Below are 21,776 nucleotides of genomic sequence, written 5' to 3'. Positions count from 1 at the left end.
AAGAAGGACATTACATAATGGCAAAAGGATCAATGTAACAAGAAGAGCTAACGATTTTATAGATCAACGAGACAGAAAATTAACAAGGACATCCAGGACTTGAACTCAGACCCGGAACAAGTAAACTCAATAAACATTTATAGAAGTCTCCACTTCAAATACATAAAACATACATTACCATCTCACACCTATTCCATAAGTGACTACATAATTGGAAGTAAATCACTCCTCAGTAATCGCATAGCATTTCATAGGTTTAAATGAAATATTGGTTGGCTGCTCGTTTGTTATTTTTTTCCCTTATTCCTTCCTGTTTACATCAAGTATAATTATTGGTATAAAAGAGGTTTTCAATACCCATTACTAAAATGCATTCTAGCCTGGGCAAGAAAGCAATACTCCCATTCTCTCTCTCTCTTTCTCTTCTTTTTTCCTCCTCTTCTTTATTCTTTTTCTTTCTTTCTTTCAAAAAAAAAAAAAAGAAAGAAAAAAATTTAAATATTTAAACAATAAAATTAAATAATTTAAATAGTTTAAATGGTTTAAATGTTACAGCATAATATTTAAGTGCTAAAATATTATTTTCAGATTTTAAATAAATGACGAAAATCAGTTGATGTGTACAGCACAATTTTCATTAGAAACCAAATATTTAAATGAATGATACACTCAGCAATGCATATCATATAAGAAAACATTTGTAGGCTTAACCTATCAGGTACTGAGACTTACTTTACTCAGAAAGCATAGATTATTACTCATGAAAATAACACTGTGATTTCTGTATCACATTCCCACAGGAAATTATTTTAGGAAACAAGTATAATTTGTCTTAGAAGTTAATTGAACATATCTCATGAAGGTAGTTTTGTTCGCTTTTTCAATAAGCATAATACCTTTGATGTAAAACTCACTGTTGTGTAAAAATTAATTATTTATTCTGCTTTCTCAGTGACTTATAATATTCTAGCTTCAGAAGTACTAGAAAGTTTTTCAAAATGCAGTTCATCACTCTTGCTGAGTGCTGTTAACCCTCTGCAATAAATGTGTAACTTTTTTGATCATTTTTCTATAGCTGCCAGAAATGCTTCTGAGATGATAAAATGCAGGATAACTCTGAGTGTGGGCAAAAGCTGGTCAGATCAGTTTTGGGGATTTGTTGATTCTATATCTTTCATCAAAAATGATAGAAATTTTATTATTAAAAATGAACTAACTTTATTAGTTTTCAATCTCAAATTATTTTGTTTCTTTGGACACTTTATATATAATATATATATTTGTATATTTGTATATTACATATAAATATATATTTGTATATTACATATAAATATATATATTTATATAAGTGATATATAAATATATGTACAGAGTAAATTATGCATAATTTGAGGATAATATTTGGTAAGAAGGATATATTATAGATAAAATAATTCCATGTATAGATGTATAGATTATTAATTTTCTGAGTTAGAATAAAATAATTCACTTTTTGAGTACTAAAGAATTGAAGACTAGGAAAAGCTTCATTAGAAAAGGAGAGAATGGAGATGACACGGGAGCTGCTGCCCACAGTGAACTTGTTCTCGTTGCGGGCCCAGGAGAATGACTGGTGGGTTTGCAAGCACATCAAGAAGTCCATCCGCTCCACCGTCCTCAGCCTGGACTGGCACCTCAATGATGTGCTGCTGGCTGCTGGCTCCTGTGACTTCAAGTGCCGGATCTTTTCAGCCTACATCAAGGAGGTGGAGGAGCAGCCGGCACCCACCTCATGGGGCTCCAAGATGCCCTTTGGGGAGCTGATGTTTGAGTCCAGCAGTAGCTGAGGCTGGGGACATGGCGTCTGCTTCTCAGCCAGCGGGAACCACGTGTCCTGGTGAGCCACGACAGCACCATGTGCCTGGCCTGGCCGATGCCGAGAAGATGGCCGTCACGACCCTGGCCTCTGAAACACTGCCGCTGCTGGCGCTGACCTTCATTACAGAAAACAGCCTGGTGGCAGCGGGCCACGACTGCTTCCCGGTGCTGTTCACCTACGATGCCGCTGCGGGGACGCTGAGCTTCAGGGGGCAGCTGCCTGTGCCCAAGCAGAGCTCACAGCACGGCTTGACGGCCCGCAAGCGCTTCCAGCACCTTGACAAGAAGGCGAGCTCCGAGGGCGGCACGGCCGCGGGCTCGGGCCTGGACTCTCTGCACAAGAATAGCGTCAGCCAGATCTTGGTGCTCAGCGGGGGCAAGGCCAAGTGCTCACAGTTCTGCACCACTGGCACGGAAGGTGGCATGAGTATCTGGAATGTGAAGAGCTTGGAGTCAGCCTTAAAGGACCTCAAGATCAAATGACCTGCATGGAATGTCTTCATCTCAGCTGCTGGGGAAGCGGGGCGAGGGGTCAGGGAGGCTAACGGTTGCTTTGCTGAATGTTTCTGGGGTACTGGTATGAGTTCCCACAGGGGCTGCTCCCTCAAAAAGGGAGGGGACAGATGGGGAGCTTTTCTTACCTATTCAAGGAATATGTGCCTTTTTCCTAAAGAAATGCTTTCATTTATTGAAAAAAAAAAATGCCCCCAAAGCACTGTGCTGGTAATGAACTGCTTCAAAATGTGGAGGTAGTAAAATGCAACTGTGTCAAAAAACAAACAAACAAACAAAAATCCAAAAAACAAAAAACGAAAAAAAAAAAAAAAAAAAAGGAGAGAATGAATATACAAGGTGGAGTGGGAAGGAGAAATCTAATGAAGTGGTATTTTAGAACATAAATTAGGGTAACAGAATTAAAGTCAAAAATAGAGTGGCAAGGCTCAAAGCAGAAAGTGGACTTTGTTTATTTATTGAGATGAGAAGTTAAGTGCCAAGAATAATTGAAAATAATTGAAAAATTCTTTTTGTGGTTCCAGTTTTCATGGTCTCAGTTACCAGCATCAAGTGCAGCCTGAAAATAGGGAAGTAAAGTAAAATATTTTGAGAGAGAGAGACCATATTCACACAACTTTTATAACAGTATATTGTTGTAATGGTTCTATTTTATGATTAGATACTATTGTCAATGTTACTATGCCTAATTTAGAAACTAAACTTTATTATGGATATGTATATATAGGAAAAAACATAGTATATGTAGAGTTTGATACTATCCTTGATTTCAGGCATACACTGGAGTTCTTGGCATGTATCCCTGTGGATAAGAGGAGACTACTATAAATAGATTTTATATCTCTCTATATAGATAATATATGTAAGAGAGCTTATCCCAAACATCTCATGGTGTGGCTTTGCATAATGGAGTGATTTATAAATCGATGAAAGCTCACATAACTTAAAAAATAATTGTATCAGCTTGCCCTAAAAGGTACAAACAGTATAGAAAATGAAAAGAGGCCTTTGGACTCTTAGATTTCTACAGGAGGGAAATGACCAATAAAACTCTTTAGCTGTAAGCATGGGCTACTTTTTATGGAAAAGGAAGGATGACTCCGAGGGCAGGACCAAGAGCCCACAGGGTAAAGTCATGAAACCTACTGAACAACTCCAAGAAAGCGGGACTGAACCCTTATCTATGAACTTGCAACATTTGCCCATCTAAATTTGAATTGCTACAAACCTTTGAATGCTGTCTCTCGTTTTTCTTTTTTTGAACAGTAGTGTTTAAAGCATTTATACTATTCCTGTCTACTATTAGTTTGTTGCATATGTGTGGGCAGATAATTTGCCTCTTTAGTTCAAGGTCTTTAGATGGAGATAATCACATGCAAAGAGCTATAATAGAATAATCACCAAAAGGCAGTCTCATCCTCATCTGAATCAGAATTAGATATCAGAGTCCTAGACTTTCAATTAACACTTTAATGAGTTGAAGTCGGGAGTCTTCAGAGTGAGGTTGCTTGTATTTTGTATGTGGGAGAAATGTGAAATATTGCCACAGAGTGGTGGCATATTGTGTTTTCTAAAGATTCTGTGTGTTCTTTACACAATGCAATGTTGACACTGCTTTCATCAAGTAGTGATGTCTGTTTCCAGTCCTGTGTGTGGACCTATAGTACTACTTTGACTAATAGTGTATGGAAAAAGAGTTGCTATGTGACTTCTTAGACTAGACCATAATAAGTTCTTGTACTTATGAATAATTCTTTTAGAATGTCTACTCTTGAACCTAGCCAACATGCTGTACAGAAGCCCAGCAGCCATGGAGAGGCCCATGCAGAGATGAACTGAGGCCCCAACTCCTCAATCCTAGCTGAGCTCCCAGACAATAGCCAGTATGGGCTTGCCAGCCATGTTGAGTATTTTGAAGTGGATCCTCCACCTTCCAGTTAAGGTGCCCCAACTGATGCCATATAGAGCTGAGATGAGCCTTTCCCACTTAGTAATGCTCAAGTGCAAATTTTTGAACAAAGTAAATTATTATAGTTGTTTCAAGAAATTAGTTTTCTTGAGGTGGTTGTTTATGCAGCAGTGGATAATCAGAACCAGTTCTCAAAAGAGAAAGGAGACAAGTGAAGGCACGTGAAGTTTGTTCAAAGTAAAAATATGGAATGACTGGTGGGCAAAACAAGGCTGAAATATATAGTCATGCCTACAGTTGTAATAGAGAGGTTAATATCAAGCCCAGGTTTAGAAGGGCCATTAGCAGTAATACTGAACTATCCAAGAATGATGTTTGATAGAGTGGTATAATAAAATGATTCATGTCCTAAAATTATCCAAGAAAATGGGACAGTAGATTAGAGTTGGATAGATAACAGCCACAAAGAGAAAAAGAGCTAAATTTAAATACATTACTGATTAAATATAAATATTTTACATTGGAATATAGATTTTAAGTTTTCAAAACATTTTATATACAGTACTAGATTCTTAAAACTAGCTTTTCAGTTAACTGTTACTATCCTTATTAATAAGGAAGAAAACTGAAGCTAAGGCAATTAAAAAAAGAAAGACACAGATAGAAAATAGCATAAACAGGAATAAAACTCAGATAGTTCATTTGTTTGTTCATTTATTCATTGTTTTGCTTTTTGAGCACATACTACGTGGCAGACAATGTGCTTTGAATATGTGAATAAATGAGTAAGACTCAATCCTTCTCCTCAAATATCTTCTATCTAGCAAGGAAGAAAAATAATAATAGATAATTGTAATGAAGTTTAACTAGTAGTTTCCTCTATATCACAATTGCTTAAAAAAATCTACATAAATTTAATTGCAAATAGAGGTGCAGATGTTAACATAAACTTCTTCAATATAGAGAAAAGTTTACAAAGCATTCAACATGTATAGTTTATAGTATATTGGCAAGGCAGGAAGGTACACAATGGCACTCTTTATGATATCCAAATACAATTATAACAAATCATATTAATTTCCAATTATTTTATTTGTGTGTAATATAAAATTTTGAGATTTCATAGGTACCATTAAAAATAATAACTATATGTTTTTAAAACTATATTTTGCCTATTATGGTAACATAGTGTTATTTATGATAACTTCAAAGACAAAATAACTGTTTTACATATATATTATATATATCAGCATTTTATATGTATATATAATTACATGTATGTGTATATATGTGAAGTTTGTTTGAAGTAAAAATATGGAATGACTGAGTGGTATTATATATATGTGTATATATAGATCTAAAATTATGCATATGTGTATATATATTTCTAAGTGGATATATATAATTATTTTTATGTTTGTGTGTGTGTGTGTATATATATATAATTCTGAGTAGATCTAATGCAATCAAAAGGAGCTTTTGTACTGATCTTCAAATCTGAATGAAGCTAGTCAAGTCCTAACAAAAATGTGTGAAAATCAGGAAAAGAAAATCCTAAGAAAGTATAGAAAATTTAAAATTTAAAATTTTCCTTTTAATGGAAGAGTTGCCTCTAGAGTTAGGAGGCTTCTTATCACTAAAATAATCCAAGCATAAGCTATATAATTTAATTTTCAGGAATGCTCTGGGATAGATTTTCTGCAGAGAGTAGGAAGCTGAACTTCAGAAACTTTAAGCTATTTCACCATGTCTAAATTCTAATTAATTGTCTAGATAATGGGGAAGCAGGCAGTGTAAAATGCAACACTATAAATTATAATAAACTATAATGAAATAATTTATTCTATTTATAAGGGGAATTTGGATTTATAGAGAACAATTCAAGGGGAAAAGACACCATGTCTAAGCAAGCATTCTAAAGTCAAGAAATGTTTTTGCTAATTCTTACAATTTTATCTTGACCTATATGACATAATTCCAATGCCATTTTTATTACTAATGTAGTTTATAGTAATAAATTTTGAAAAGCAACCATTATTCATAAAAACGGTAATTTATCTGATACTTCATAGTGCCAGCAGGAACTTTAAAATAAATTTTTATTTATTATATGTATATATTATATATATACACAATAATTTAGTATTCTTAACAACTGTATAATTACCATGTTTTACAGAAAAGATAACTGAATTATAGAGAAGTCACATAACTTGGTAAAGTCACATATTTCCAAGGTGGAATGTAGCTGGGATTCAAACATAGGCAGTTTTGCATGTGGGCCTGTTCTTTTAACTTCTATTCTTTGTAAAGTACACCCTGTATTTGTTAGAATTCTCCAGAAAAATAGAACCAATAGGAATTATTTATATATATATTTTTCTACACACACACACACGTATATGTTTGTGTATATAAATGTATATTTATATTTATGTGTGTGTATATATATATGACAGAAAAGAAAAAGAAAGAATGAAAGAAAGGACAGACAGAAAGGAAGGAATGAAGGAAGATAGGAATAGGGAGAGGGAGGGAGAGAGAGAGAAGAGAAAGAAAGAAAAAGAAAGAAAGGAAGAAAAGAAAAGAAGAAAGAGAAGAATTCTCCCTTTCTCCACTTTTTTGTTCTGTTTAGGCTCTGAAAGGGTGATGCCCATCCACGTTGAGGAGAGCAATCTGCTCTACTAAGTCTGCCAGTTTAAATAATAATCTCTTCAGAAACACTCTCACAGATATATCCAGAAATGATCTTTAAACAGGTATTTGGGAATTCTGTAATCTAGTCAAGTTGACATGTGAAATTAGCTATAACAAGTCTACGTCTTGTCAACTTGGCACTCATATGAATCTACTTAAACCATACTTATTCTCCAAATAAAGATAATAACAAGGTCATACTTCTGCCTAACATGGTACAGCTATCCTGTGTACAACCAAAAATACATTAATCTTTTCCCAGAAGAGAAGATAAAGTCCCTGAGTGATGTTTACCCTTCTTCCTGACAACCTGTTACTTAAATGTTACTATGTAAAATTAGCAATACCTAAATATGGTAATATAAAGTCAGTACATCTTATGTTACATGACAAGAGAATAAGGGAGGAAAGAAAACAAAAGATTTTATATATACAGGTTGAGTATCCTTAAACTAAAAATCCAAAATCCAAAATGAAAAATATTCTGAAAGCTGAAATTTATTGATCACTGAATGATGATGAAAGGAAATGCCCATTAGAGAATTTCAGACTTTGGATTTTCTAATTAGGGATGCTAAACCATGAATTATAATGCCAATATTCCCAAATCTGAAAAACCCTGAAATCTGAAACATTTCCAGTCCCAAGCCTTTTGGATAAGGGATACTTAACCTGTATATACAAATGTGTGTGCATGCATGCGCACGTGCACACACACACACACACACACACACACACCCAATGCAGTAAATGTTTCTGTAACTGGTCACATAGTCATAGCTGATATTTGTAATTAGTTTCTTTCACTACCATTATGTTTTTTCTTTGCTTTTAGCAAAGCTGACTTCAGCTAGTCATGGTTCTTTACTTGGTGAGATGACCCATACCTTCATTTCTGAAAGATGCCAGATGTTAGTTAGTAGTCCTGCTTGGATTGGGTGGTTGTACTTTTGCATTGACCTTAATAACAGGGCACTGTTTTACTGAGAAATAGCCTTAGGAATCTCTTGTATTCCAGAGATGCTCTTCCTTAACTCCACTGTGGAGCAGTACCTTTGGTAGCCAGAAGAGTAACTTCCTTCAGAGTCTTGATTTAGAGGCATGAGGAGCCCAAAGTGGTTGAGTGGCAGTTTTAACTTCCAGTTCAATGTGATTGTTATTGTGCCTTCTGGTAACAGCATTTCTCTCTCTAGAACTAATACCTCTCAGCCAGAAGAGCATATGGTCTCAGGAACAGAAAAAAAATTGCTAGGTGTCACTAGGGGTAACAGTAAATGGTGCCACTTTTATTTCCACCCCTTGATTCCTAGACTTGTGAATCCTGGCTATGGGAGAAACAGCACCATATATTTGACACTGATTCAAAGTATATACAGCCTTGTGGAGTACCTTGTCTTAGACTTGTAAGGTGTTCCCACCTACTGGCACTGTTACTGAGGCTTCAAAAGATCATTTTACCATTCTGTCAAACCAACTGTTTTGGGGTGGTAAGGGACATGGTAAGACCAGATAATACAATGTGAATGGGCCTACTACCACACTTCTATGCTATGAATTAAGTTCCTTAATCAGAAACAATGCTGCGTGGAATGTCACAGGAGTGGGTAAGACATTGTGTAAGTCCACAGTGGTAGTTTTGGCAGAAGCATTGCATAAGAAAAGGTAAATCTGTATCCAAAGTCAGTGACTATTCCAGTAAGAACAAAATACTGTCCTTTCTATGATGGAAGCAATCCAATGTAATTAACCTGTTATGACTTACATGGCTAATCATCTCAGGGACTGGTGTCAGTCTCAGTATTGATCTGTGGTTTTGGTCCCAGGGACTTAATATTAATCTCTGCTGCCGACAGGCTGCGCATTCAGCAGTGGCCATAACCAGATTGGTCTTGGTGAGTAAATATATTTTGCTGAGCCCGTGTATAACGTTCATTTCTGCTACCATGGCTGTTTTGATCATGAGCTCATTGGTTGGCTAGAAGAAAGTGTGACTGGTGTCTACAAAACAGGTCATCCTATCAACTTAATTACTAAAACATCCGATCAACTTAATTACTAAAATCCTTGTTTAGGCTGGGCACGGCAGCTCATGCCTGTAATCCCAATGCTTTTGGAGGCCAAGGAGGGTGAATCACCTGAGGTCAGGAGTTCAAGACCAGCCTGGCCAACATGGTGAAAACTCGTCTCTACTAAAATTACAAAAATTAGCCAGGTGTGGTGGTGTCCCAGCTACTCAGAAGACTGAGGCAAGAGAATCACTTGAACCCAGGAGGTGGAGGTTGCAGTGAGCCAAGATTGTGCCATTGCACTCCAGCCTGGCTGACAGAGTGAGACTCCATCTCAAAAAAAAAAAAATCCTTGTTTAATGAAGTGACCCTTAGGTAAGCATTCACATGGGACAAAAAATATCTTCACTTTTGTATATTCCTCTTCCTGTGTCCATGTGTTCTCATTGTTCAACTCACACTTATGAGTGAGAACATGTGATGTTTGGTTTTCTTTTCTTGTATTAGTTTTCTGAGAATGGTGGTTTCTAGCTTCATCCATGTTCCTGCAAAGGGTATGAACTCACCTTTTTTATTACTGCATTGTATTCCATGGTGTATATGTGCCACATTTTCTTTATCCAGTCTATCATTGATGGGTATTTGGGTTGGTACCAAGTCGTTGCTGTTGTGAACAGTGCTGCAATAAACATACATGTACAAGTGTCTTTATAGTAGAATGATTTATAATCCTTTGTGTATATACCCAGTATTGGGATTGCAGGGTCAAATGGTATTTTAAAATTTTTTAGGAAATCCAAAAGGCAAATCAATTCAGTTAAGTTAAATGGCATAATAGGTTAATCAATAATTTCTTGTTTTGCTTAGAGTTATTATTTTTACTTTCTTGGACTGGGCTTTGAAAAAAATTTAACAAAATTTATCTTGGGGTCAGGAACCGTGGCTCATGCCTGTAATCCCAGCACTTTGGAATGCCAAGGTGGGTGGATCACTTGAGGTCAGGAGTTCTATATATATATATATATTTTTTCCTCTATATATCCATATATATTCTATATGGATATATAGAATATATATATTCTATATATGAATATATAGAATATATATATAAATATATATTCTATAATATTTATATATATATCCTATATTAATATATATATTTTTAAAATTTATATATATTTATATATAGAATATATGTCTATATATTTTATATATATTTATATATAAAGAATATATATCTATATATTTTATATATTCTATATATAAAATATATATATAAATTTATAAATTCTATTTATATTCTATATATGTAGAATATATAGTATATGTAAATTCTCTATATATATCATTTACGATATATATAGAAATTATATATAGAAACTATATATAGAATATACTATATATAGAATATACAGTATATATAGAATATAGTATATATACACATATATAGTTTATAGTATATATTTATAAATATATAGTATATATATTTATATATACAGAATATATATTTATTCTATATATATAATATATATTCTATATATATAGAATAGTGTATATATACTATATAGAATATATATGTATAGAATATCGTATATGTATATTTATAACTACATAGTATATATGTTTTATATATAGAATATATAGTGTATATATATTTTATATATATTCTATACATAGAATATATATACTATATATTTTATATATATTTATATATTCTGTATATATAAATATATATATACATTTATAAATTCATATATATATTCTATATATATTTATATATATATTTCTAATATAGAATTTATATATATAGAATATATTTATATTTTATATTTTATATATATACATTTTATATATATTCTGCACATGTACCCCAGAACCTAAAGTGCAATAAACTATATATAGAATATATAGAGAGATTATATAATATATATTATTATATTATTGTATTTAATATAAAATATATATATTATTATATTTTATAAAAAATATATAATATATAATATAATATATAATATATAATATATATTATATAATATATATATAATATATAATATATATTATATAATCTCTATATATTCTATATATAGTTTATTGCACTTTAGGTTCTGGGGTACATGTGCAGAACATGCAGGACTGGTTCATACATGGAAATGTGGTTTGCTGCCTCCATCCCCCTGTTATCTATATCTGGCATTTCTCCCCATGTTATCCCTCCCCAATCTCCCTAACCCCCGCTGTCCCTCCCCTGTTCCCCCCTAACAGACCCCAGTGTGTGATGCACCCTTTCCTGTGTCAATGTGTTCTCATTGTCCAACACCCACCTGTGAGTGAAAACATGTGGTGTCTGGTTTTCTGTTCCTGTGTCAGTTTGCTGAGAATGATGGTTTCCAGATTCATCCGTGTCCCTACAAAGCACACGAACTCATCGTTTTTTATGACTGCATAGTTTTCCATGGTGTATATGTGCCACATTTTCCCTGTCCAGTCCATCATCAATGGGCATTTGGGTTGGTTTGAGGTATTTGCTATTGTAAACAGTGTCGCGGTGAGCATATGTGTGCATGTGTCTTTATAATTGAATGATTTATAATCTTTTGTATATATACCAAGAAATGGGATTGCTGGGTCAAATGGAATTTCTATTTGTAGATCCTTGAGGAATCGCCACACTGTCTTCCACAATGGTTGAACTAATTTACACTTCCACCAACAGTGTAAAAGTGTTCCTATTTCTCCACATACTCTCCAGCATCTGTTTTCTCCAGATTTTTTAATGATTGCCATTCTAACTGCCATGACATGGTATCTCAATGTGGTTTTGATTTGCATTTCTCTAATGACCAGTGATGATGAAAATATTTTCTTATGTTTGTTAGCATCACATGTCTTCTTTTGAAAAGTATCGGTTCATATCTTTTGCCCAATTTTATATGGGTTTATTTATTTATTTCTTGTAAATTTGTTTTAGTTCTTTGTAGATTCTGGATATTAGCCCTTTGTCAGATGGGTAGATTGCAAAAATTTTTCCTTTTCTGTTGGTTACCAGTTCACTCTAATGATAGTTTCTTTTGCTGTGCAGAAGCTCTAGCGTTTAATTAGATCCCATTTGTCTATTTTGGCTTTTGTTGCCAATGCTTTTGGTGTTTTGGTCATGAAGTCCTTGCCTATGCCTATGTCCTTAATGGTTTTGCCTAGGTTTTCTTCTAGGATTTTTATGGTATTAGGTCTTATGTTTAAGTCTTTAATTCATCTGGAGTTAATTTTAGTGTAAGGTGTCAGGAAGGGGTCCAGTTTCTGCTTTCTGCACATGGCTAGCCAGTTTTCCCAACACCATTTATTAAACAGGGAATCCTTTCCCCATTGCTTGTCTTTGTCAGGTTTGCCAAAGATCAGATGGTTGTAGATGTGTGGCATTGCCTCTGAGGCCTCTGTTCTGTTCCTTTGGTCTCTATTTCTGTTTTGGTACCAGTATCATACTCTTTTAATTTGTGGCCTTGTAGTGTAGTTTGAAGTCAGGTAGCATGCTGCCTCCAGCTTTGTTCTTTTTGCTTAAGATTGTCTTGGCTATGCGGGCCCTCTTTTGGTTTCATATGAAGTTTAAGGTGGTTTTTTCCAGTTCTGTGAAGAGGGTCATATGTAGCTTGATGGGGATAGCATTGAATCTATAAATTACTTTGGGCAGTATGGCCATTTACACAATATTGATTCTTCCTAACCATGAACATGGAACGTTTTTCCATTCGTTTGTACTCTCTCTTATTTCTTTGAGCAGTGGTTTGTAGTTCTCCATGAAGAGGTCCTTTATATCCTTTGTTAGTTTTATTCCTAGGTATTTTATTCTCTTTGTATCAATTGTGAATGGCAGTTCATTGTTTATTTGGTTCTCTTTAAGTCTGTTATTGGTGTATAGGAATGCTTGTGATTTCTGCACATTGATTTTGTATCCTGAGACTTTGCTGAAGTTGCTTATCAGTTTCAGGAGATTTTGGGCTGAGATGATAGGATCTTCTAAATATACAATCATGTCATCTACAAATAGATACAATTTTACTTTCTCCCTTCCTATAGAATACCCATTATTTCTTTTTCTTACCTGATTGCTCTGGCTAGAACTTCCAAGACTATGTTGAATAGGAGTGGTGAGAGAGGGCATCCTTGTCTAATGCCAGATTTCAAAGGGAATGCTTCCAATTTTTGCCTATTCAGTATGATATTCGCTGTGGGTTTGTCATAAATAGCTTTTATTATTTTGAGATACATTCCATTGATACCTAGTTTATTTAGCGTTTTTAGCATAATGGGCTGTTGAACTTTGTTGAAGGCCTTCTCTGCATCTATTGAGATAATCATGTGATTTTTGTCTTTGTTTCTGTTTATGTGATGGATTACATTTATGGACTTGTGTGTGTTGAACCAGCCTTGCATCCCCAGGATGAAGCCTACTTGATCCTGATGGATAAGCTTTATGACGTGCTGTTGCAATAAGTTTGCCAGTATTTTATTGAAGATTTTTGCATCTATGTTCATCATGGATATTGGCCTGATGTTTTCTTTTCTTGTTGAGTCTCTGCCCGGTTTTGGTATCAGGATGATATTGGCCTCATAAAATGATTTGGGAAGGATTCCCTCTTTTTGGATTGTTAGGAATAATTTCAGAAATAGTGGTACCAGCCCCTCTTCATATGTCTGGTAGAATTAGGCTGTGAACTCCTCTGGACCTGGGCTTTTTTTGGTTGGTAGGCTATTAATTGCTGCCTCAACTTCAGCCCTTGTTATTGGTCTATTCAGGGTTTCGACTTCTTCCTGGTTTAGACTTGGGAGGGTGCAAGTGTCCAGGAATTTATCCATTTCTTCTGTATTTTCTGGTTTATATGCATAGAGTTGTTTGTAGTAATCTCTGATGATAATTTGTATTTCTGTGGAATAGGTGGTGATATCCCTTTTATCGTTTTTCATTGCATCTATTTGATTCTTCTATTTTTTCTTTTTCACTAATCTGGCTAGTGGTCCGTCTAGTTTGTTGATGTTTTCAAAATACCAGCTCCTGGGTTTATTGATTTTTCGAAGGGGTTTTTGTGTCTCTATCTCCTTCATTTCTGCTCTGATCTTAGTTGTTGTCTTCTGCTAGCTTTATCCAGTCTATCATTGATGGGCATTTGGGTTGGTTCCAATCTTTGCTATTGTAAACAGTGCCACAGTGAACATATGTGTGCATATGTCTCTATAACAGAATGATTTATTATTCTTTAGGTATATACCTAGGAATGGGATTGCTGGGTCAAATGTATTTCTATTTCTAGATCCTTGAGGAATCGCCACACTGTCTTCCACAATGGTTGAACTAATTTGCACTCCCACCAACAATGTAAAAGTGTTCCTATTTCTCCACATTCTCTCCAGCATCTGTTGTCTCCAGATCTTTTAATGATCATTATTCTAACTGGCATTAAGATGGTATCTCATTGTGGTTTTGATTTGCATTTCTCTAATGACCAGTGATGATGAGCATTTTTTCATATGTTTGTTGGCTGCATAAATGTCTTCTTTTGAAAAATGTCTGTTGATGTCCTTCACCCACTTTAGATGGGGTTGTTTTTTTCTTGTAAATTTGTTTAAGTTCTTTGTAGATTCTGGATATTACCTCTTTGTCAGATGGGTAGATTGCAAAAATTTTTTCCCATTCTGTTTTTTACCAGTTCACTCTAATGATTGTTTGTTTTGCTGTGTAGAAGCTCTTAAGTTTAATTAGAGCCCATTTATCTATTTTGGCTTTTGTTGGTATTGCTTTTGATGTTTTAATCATGAAGTCCCTGCTTATGCCTATGTCCTGAATGGTATTGCCTAGGTTTTCTTCTAGAGTGTTTATGGTGTTAGGTCTATGTTTAGATCTTTAATACATCTGGGATTAATTTTTGTATAAGACGTAAGGAAAGGGTCCAGGTTCAGCTTTTTGGACATGGCTAGCCAGTTTTCCTAACACCACTTATTAAACAGGGAATCCTTTCTCCATTGCTTGTTTTTGTCAGGTTTGTCAGAGATCAGTTGGTTATAGATGTGTGGTGTTACTTCCGAGGCCTCTGTTCTTTTCCATTGGTCTATATCTCTGTTTTGGTTCCATTACCATGCTGATTTGATTACTGTATCCTTGTAGTATAGTTTGAAGTCAGGTATTGTGATGCCTCTGGCTTTGTTTGTTTTTTTCTTAGGATTTTCTTGGCTCTGCAGGCTCTTTTTTGGTTCCACATGAAGTTTAAGGTAGTTTTTTTCAGTTCTGTGAAGAAGGTCAATGGTAGCTTGATGGGGATAGCGTTGAATCTATAAATTACTTTTGGCAGTGTGGCCATTTTCACGATAGTGATTCTTCCTAACCATGAGCATGGAATGATTTTTCATCTGTTTTTGTTCTCTCTTATTTCCTTGAGTAGCGGTTTGTAGTTCTCCTTGAAGAGGTCCTTCATTAGGGTGCCCTCTCTCACTACTTCTTTTCAACATAGTATTGGCAGTTCTGGCCAGCGCAATCAGGCAGGAAAAAGAAATAAATGTATTCATTTAGGAACAGAGAAAGTGAAAATGTCTCTATTTGCAAGTGACATAATTGTATATTTAGAAGACCCCATTGTCTCAGCCCAAAATCTCCTTAAGATGATAAGCAACTTCTGCAAAGTCTCAGGATACAAAATGAGTGTGCAGAAATCACAAGCATTCCTATACACCAATAACAGACAAATAGCCAAATCATGAGGGAACTTTCATTCACAATTGCCACCAAGATAATCAAATACCAGGGAGGATGTTTTAAGATGAGATGTAAAAAGGGAAAGAGATTCTGTTTTGGATCTGTTATCTATTTGAATTTTAAGTAGATATTTGGATATGTAAATACAAAGCTCAGGGAAAATGTCTGGCCTGAAAATAAAAAGTAGGGAATCATTAAATATAGATGCCATTATATCCATGAGATTGTAGGTGATATTCTGTGGGCAAAATATTTATTAGGAGGAAAGGGGGCCCCAGAACTAAGCTACTGGGCATTACCACTTTCAGATGTTCAGATAGGGAGGAGGAACTAATACAGACTAGACATGTTTTGTTCTACAGTTTTCCTTTTAAAGGTCTTGTTTAACTTTCAAAATCAAATCAATTAATGTTTTAGTGAGCTGGAAAACACATATAACTCAACATGTTCAAATTATTTATTTCAATTCATTATACAAAATAAGTATGAAAAACTTGTTAATGCTCAAGTAAAATTACTTTATGATATCCAATTTTAGAAGTAGTAAATGTGTAATAGGTTATAAATGTGACTTACTTTTCAAAAACATTTCTGTCAAGTTTGAAGGAAATACTTAGAGAATAGTCCTAAATCTGTCTGAACACTAGTACAAAATATTCAAGTAGGGATAAAGACTTGAAAATTATGACTCAGAATCTAACAACTCATCAGTAATTTTTTTGAATATTAGGCCATTGTAAGATCTGGTAATATATAAGAAAGTAAGAAAATATAGAGAAGATAATTTGATTCAAATTTGCATTCTTAATAACTGTCACTGTCTTATGGTTAGAAAGATACATTAGTATTTATTTTTATCTTTTCACATTGCATTTAACTATTTAACACTGTCCCATATGTTGGTATTGTATTTCTCCATTCTTTGATTAATTTTCCATTTTACTAACCTATATTTACATTTGTTTGTCTCTATAAAGTCCTATACTTTTAAGAAGAGAACAAAAGAATATATAAACTGGTACTTGTCATCATAATTCTTGATGAAAAATTCTTAGGAAAAAATGTGTTTTGTGCCAGCACTTACTAATGTTTGTAAAATTTGTTGATGATTTGTAATATTTTATAATGGTTTTAAGTGCCTAGTTTTTTAAAGCAATAAAATTGCTCACTTATCCTGTGATAATTTTTGTAAAGAATAACTTTTTGAAACATTTTATATAATTGTGGAAATAGCATAATATTCAAATTATGGCCTTTATCATAGTTTATTGTCATTATGAGATGCATGTTTGCTTTCCAATTACATTTTATTTAGAATTTATTAATTTATCATAGGTTTATTGAGTAACCTGTGCTGTGCCAGGCACTGTGAACTCCTTGAAGGCAGGATCTCTATGTCTGTTCATCCTTTGTCCCAGAGCCTGGCTCATGGGAAGGCTTTAGCAAATATTTGATGAGTGGTAAGTGCATATTCAGATAATTCTTTCCCAATTTTTTAAATGTGAGCATTGCTTTCATTCTTTATGTATTAGGATATAGTCCTTACATAGGAGAAGCAGCAAGAACGTTTGTTTCAGTTCACCAACTATGATCTTTAATTCATATGTTATTTGTTTTTGAGTTTTGAAAATTAGTTTTGTTTGATCTTTAATTATGCTATATGTACAAATAGTCATCTTAAGATATATTATTATTCATTACGTCTGTGGGTGAAAATATCATAACATCATATATTACTAGAGTATTTGTTTTTTATTGTTTTTAATACTAGTGCAGTTTTATCACTGTGTAACAAATTGCCACAAATACAGTGGCCTAAACCAACACCCATTTATCAGCTCACAGTTGGGATAGATCAGAGGTCTGGGCAGCTCAGTAAGGTTTCCTGCTTTGTCTCTCGAAAGGTTGAAATCAAGGTGTTGATTAGACTGGGTTCTTATCTGGAGGTTCTAGGAAAAAGCCTGCTTCCAAGTTCAACTAGATTGTTGGCTGAATTAAGTTCCTTAGGATTGAAGTCCATGTTTTCTTTCTGATTGTCAGGTAGTGGGCCTTCATTAATGCTGTTTACATTCACTGAGACATGGCTACCTTCATCCTCAAGCTGGCCAAGGCCCATCAAATCCTTCTCATACTTCAAATTCTGACTTCTTTGTCAAAGGAAAATTCTCTGCTTTCAAAGAGTTCACCTAACTGGGTCCAGTTCATCCAGCTAATCTGCATATTTTAAAGTCAATGGACTGATAGTTTAATTATGTCTATGAAAATCATTTCAAAGTAGTAGGTAGATAAGTGGTGATGAAAAAACCAGTCATGGGAAACTTGGGGGCCTTCCTTTAGAATTCTGCCTGTTACAACTAGTTTACTCAGTTTTAGTTAACATGTGCTGCTCGCTGCTCTCTGTTATGATTATCCATTCCTTTAGTCCTTCCTTTTTTCAATATCTTTTCAATTTCTAGTTTCTGTGTTTATATGACTTGACATATTTCTATCTTAGTGCTACTTAGAACATTTTCATTATTTATTTTTTTGTGTTTATTTCCTTCTTCTGTATGTCATTCAACAAGTTTTAAACAAATTATCAGTTGTAGATGTTTCTTATTTTCCAATTATGTTGTCTAATCTACATTTTAAAAACATTCATTGTCTTGTCTTTTCTGTTACTGAGTGAAATATTTTGAAACCTGCTACTAAGACTTTTTTGCCCACTTGGCTATTTCCTAATAATTCAGTCCCTTTTTCTTTATATATTTTGAGACCGTTATTAATTATTTTAACTTCCTGGCAAAGGAAGTTTGAAATATCACTTTTTAGTTTTAGCTTTTTTTTCCTTGAGAGCATGTTTATGCATGTGCATTTACTTATGTATTCGGTATCCATGAAGCTATATAAGCTTTCTTTGGTTTAGTGTTTTCTGACATTTTGTTCGTCCTTTTACTTTCAACCTTTCTGTATCCTTATGCCTTTGTTGTTTCTGTGGGGTTTTCTTTTTTTCACTTTTTGTTTTTGTCTTTCATATCTAATTTAAAAATCTTTGTCTTTCAATTAGAACTTTTTAGTAAATTTATATTTAATAATTTAACTATTATATTTGAGTTTAAATCTTCTACTGCTGAAGTGTTTTCTATTTCATCTTGCCTGCTTATCTTCTATTTCTGCATAAAGGCAACAGCCTTTATGATTTGAGTATTTTTAGGATTTTGAAAAATTATTTTAAAATGTTTTTATATTAGTTTGAAAATTATACTGTTTTATTTTAATCTTAGTGGATAGCTAGTGATTACCTTCTTCACTTATTAAAGTCAGGTATTAATTGATTACTTTTACCTTCTTCAATAATGCCAGAATACTATGACAGTTAAATTTAATTTATTCTTTTTCTCACTTTCTGCCATTATTTTCATGTATTTTGGTTTCTTAATACCTTAAAACAAAGAACATTATTATTGCTTTGTACTGGCAGTCAACTGTCATATAAATTTGCCCATTTATATATTTATTATTTCATTGCTCTGTTTTCTTTTCATCTAAGATTCTACCTATGTTCATTTGCCCTCTGTCTGAAGTACACCCTTTAGTCTCAGTTTTAGTATGGGTCTACTGGTGAAGAATTCTCTCTGTTCTTTTTATTGTGTCTAAAATATTCAAAAACACATTTTTGGTTTTAGAATTATATGTTGGCAGCCATTATTCAGCACTTTAAAATATTTACTCATATTTTGGCTTCCATTGTTTCTGTGGAGAATTCAAAAACATCTAAATATTGTCTATTTAAATATTGCTTATTTGATGATAGTATTTTTTTTTTATGATGCTTCTAAAATTTTCTCATTGTCTTTGGTTTTCAAAAATTTTACTATGATGTACCTAGCTACATTTTTTTGGTATCCTTATCCTGCTCGATTTACCTACTGCTTCTTGAGTCTGTGTTTTGATGTATTCTTTTTTTTCCCCCAGTTTTAGGAAGTTCTTAGTCAGTTTATCTCTTCTTTTGCCTCATACTCCTGGCCGCTTTTGAATTCCAAATGAACATGTCCTTTTCTTTTTCCTCTTAAAACTTTTTCATTTTCTATCCTTTTGCTTCCCCATGCTTCGTTTAGGTATTTTATTGAACTACTCTTCCAGTTCAGCAATTCTGTCTTCTGTGTATAATCTGCTGTTTGAACAATCCTTTAAGTTCTTCATTTTAGTTATTTTATTTTTGTTTCCACAATAGGCTGTCACAAAATGATCAACATTTTGAGGTAGTCTGTTCAACTGGGAGTCTATTGTCTATTCATAATGTTTAGAATATACACAAGGATTTAAGGATTGTTTTTAGATAGGGTTGTTTTAGGTAAAGGAAGTAAAATAAGCATATTCTTTGTTCTCCAGCTTAAAGGCAAAAATAGAAAATAGGCAGAAGAAAATATTAAAAATATATAAACAAATTTACGTATTTTTTAAATGAGCAAATAAATGTATTAAAGGAATTAAGGTGTTTCGAAAATGAAAGTAAATTGGCAAAAATATGAATTACATTATTAATATACTTAATATTAACTTAATATTATTCCTAATATTGCATCAATGGAAGAAAATAAAGCTAAGCATAATATCATTTATATTATAGAAAAACACTGGAAACAAATTAATGATAATTGAACATGTAACAACACAGAAAATAAAGCAACTGGAATATTATTTGATGAAAAAAATTGAACGTTTTATTCTACTGCCATGCTTGCTTCTTTAACATGAATTAGCTCACATGTTATTTGAGAATAGGAGAAAGATGACAGTAAGGCTCAGAAGTTGTCTTGGTTCATATGCAGTTATGTTTAGAGGCAGAATTCTTTATAATAAACAAGGTTTCTTATGATTAAAGATAGAGGCTTAGCAATATATGCAGGTCTTAAGAAAAGCATAAGGAGGTGCAAAGATATTTCTCTTTGTATTAAACAAAACAAAACAAAGCAAAATAATACCCCTCCTCCACAACTACCCACTGATTGACAAAATCTACCACAAATCATATTTTTATCATTGATGAACCTAGTTTACATTACGGGTGAATGCTTTCAGGACCTAGTTCCTGTGAAAGGAGACATAATTTCCCAGTAAATGATGGTATGATTGTGATGTCAGTGGAGATGGACTTTTTAGGAGACCTCTTTTATTTATTATTTATTTCTTTTTAACTTTCATTTTTGATTCCGGAGGGTACATGTGCACATTTGATTCATGGGTATATTATGTGATGCTGAGATTTGGGGTATGAATGATCCTGTCACCCAGGTAGTGAACATGGTACCCAAGAGATTGTTCTTCAATCCTTGTCCCCTTCCCTCCCTCCTCCTTCTAGTAGTCCCCAGAGTCTATTGTTCCCATCTTAATATCCATATATACCCAATGTTTGCTTCCACTTACTCATAAGAACATGTGATATTTGATTTTCTGCTTCTGAATTAATTCACTTAGGATAATGGCCTCCAGCTACATTCATGTTGCTGTGAAGGACATGATTTCATTCTTTTTTATGACTGTGTAGTATTCTATAGTGTTTATGTACCACATTTCCTTATCCAATCCACTGTTTATGGGCATCTAGGTTAATTTCATGTTTTTTTGTTTGTTTGTTTTGTTTTTTAATTGTGAATAGCACTGCATTGAACATATTAGTGCATGTATCTTTTCGGTAGAACAATTTATTTTCCTTTGGGTACATATCCAGTAATGGTATTGCTGTGTCAAATGGTAGTGCTGATTTTAGTGGTTTGAGAAATCTCCAAACTGCTTTCCATAGTGGCTCAACTAATTTATACTCCTACCAACAAGGTATGAGAGTTCCTGTTTCTCTGCAGCTTCACCAGCATCTGTTATTATTATTATTTTTTTACTTTTTAATAATAGGAATTATAACTGGTGTGTGATGGTATCTCATTATGGTTTTGATTTGCATTTCTCTGATGATTAGTAAGCTGCCACACAGTGAAAAAAATATTAATAAACAGTCTATAGAATGGGAGAAAAGATTCATAAACTATTAATTCAACAAAGACCTAATATCCAGAGTCTCTAA

At 33.6% G+C, this 21,776-nt stretch overlaps 1 protein-coding gene and 1 pseudogene across 1 annotated transcript in view; both read left to right on the top strand.

The window, feature by feature from the left end:
• STPG2 (sperm tail PG-rich repeat containing 2) overlaps positions 1 to 21,776 on the top strand; it is a 1,129,165-nt gene that overhangs the window by 343,200 nt on the left and 764,189 nt on the right. The gene's annotated exons all lie outside the window — the stretch shown is intronic.
• Positions 1,545 to 5,311, top strand: LOC105706993 (actin-related protein 2/3 complex subunit 1B-like; annotated as a pseudogene).

The sequence above is a fragment of the Aotus nancymaae genome, unplaced genomic scaffold (assembly GCF_030222135.1).
Source record: "Aotus nancymaae isolate 86718 unplaced genomic scaffold, 86718_ANA_hifiasm-v0.15.2.pri h1tg000006l, whole genome shotgun sequence".
Lineage (NCBI taxonomy): Eukaryota > Metazoa > Chordata > Mammalia > Primates > Aotidae > Aotus > Aotus nancymaae.
This window is presented reverse-complemented; position numbering and strand designations above follow the sequence as displayed.